Below are 1,032 nucleotides of genomic sequence, written 5' to 3' on the forward strand. Positions count from 1 at the left end.
CCCCTCGCCCTCAGGGCGCCTCCACCTGGCGGGGTGCAGCCGGAGCCCCCTGACTGCTGGATTGTACCCGCGAGCAGCGCAGCCGCACCGTGGACCGCACGCCGGATGACCGAGGCCAATTCCTGGACCCTGAGGCGCCGGGACACTCACGACGTGATGCGGCTCTGTGCCGGGGCGAGAGCCCGTGCGCCCCGCGCCACCCTGCCCTGACGACCCCCGCCCTCGGCCAGGGTGCTCGCAGATGGCCCGCAGGGTTCAAAGCGCATCTTTTTCTCGCGCTGAGCTGCCACCTGCAGCCCCACAGCCCCTGCTGCGAGTGTTCCTACTTTTAGCGGCTCTTTGCCGCGAGAAGCCCCTCAGGTGTGTGGTCTGTGCTCCCGGACGGGGTGCGCGCGCTCCTCGTCAGTCCCCACCCGGCGCCTGGAAAACATTTACTCCTGTTCGTGCGTGTCCAGAGCCGCGCCTCGGCCAGGGACTGATTTCCGTGACGGCCGTGAAGAGGGTCCGTGCGGAAGGGCACGGAGAGGTCGTGACCCCCGGGCGACCCCGAGCTCCATCCGGGTACCCCGCGGCCCCTCCCTCCGCACACCCCGGCCCCACCTGGCGCTGTCGGTCCGCCCCGGGCGTCTGAGGGCCGAGCCCAGCTGAGGCCTGGCGGTGAGCCTTCCCGTCCCCGCGGCACGTGCGGGTGCGGACACGTGCCGGGCGCCCAGGAGCCTGCCGGTGAGTGTCCTTCTGGTGTCCCCCCCGTCTGTCTGCGGGCCTCGTGTCCAGATTTCCCCTGGGAAGCTGCTGAGCTTTCCAGCCAACAGCTTCGTGGTGACGGAATAATCTGTTAGGAAATTCAGTCGGCAAACAGCGTGTGTGCGGCAGTACGATCTCCCGGTTTCCTTCAGTGCCCAGACTGCGTGGTGGGTGCCTCGTTCTCATTACAACGTTTTTTGGATGATATTTCTAAGGGGTAAATTAATATTTACATACTCTAACTCAAAAGAAATTTTAAACGCAATTGTATGTTATGTATATCGATAC

Source organism: Phoca vitulina, unplaced genomic scaffold (genome assembly GCF_004348235.1).
Source record: "Phoca vitulina isolate PV1807 unplaced genomic scaffold, GSC_HSeal_1.0 scaffold38, whole genome shotgun sequence".
Taxonomy (NCBI): domain Eukaryota; kingdom Metazoa; phylum Chordata; class Mammalia; order Carnivora; family Phocidae; genus Phoca; species Phoca vitulina.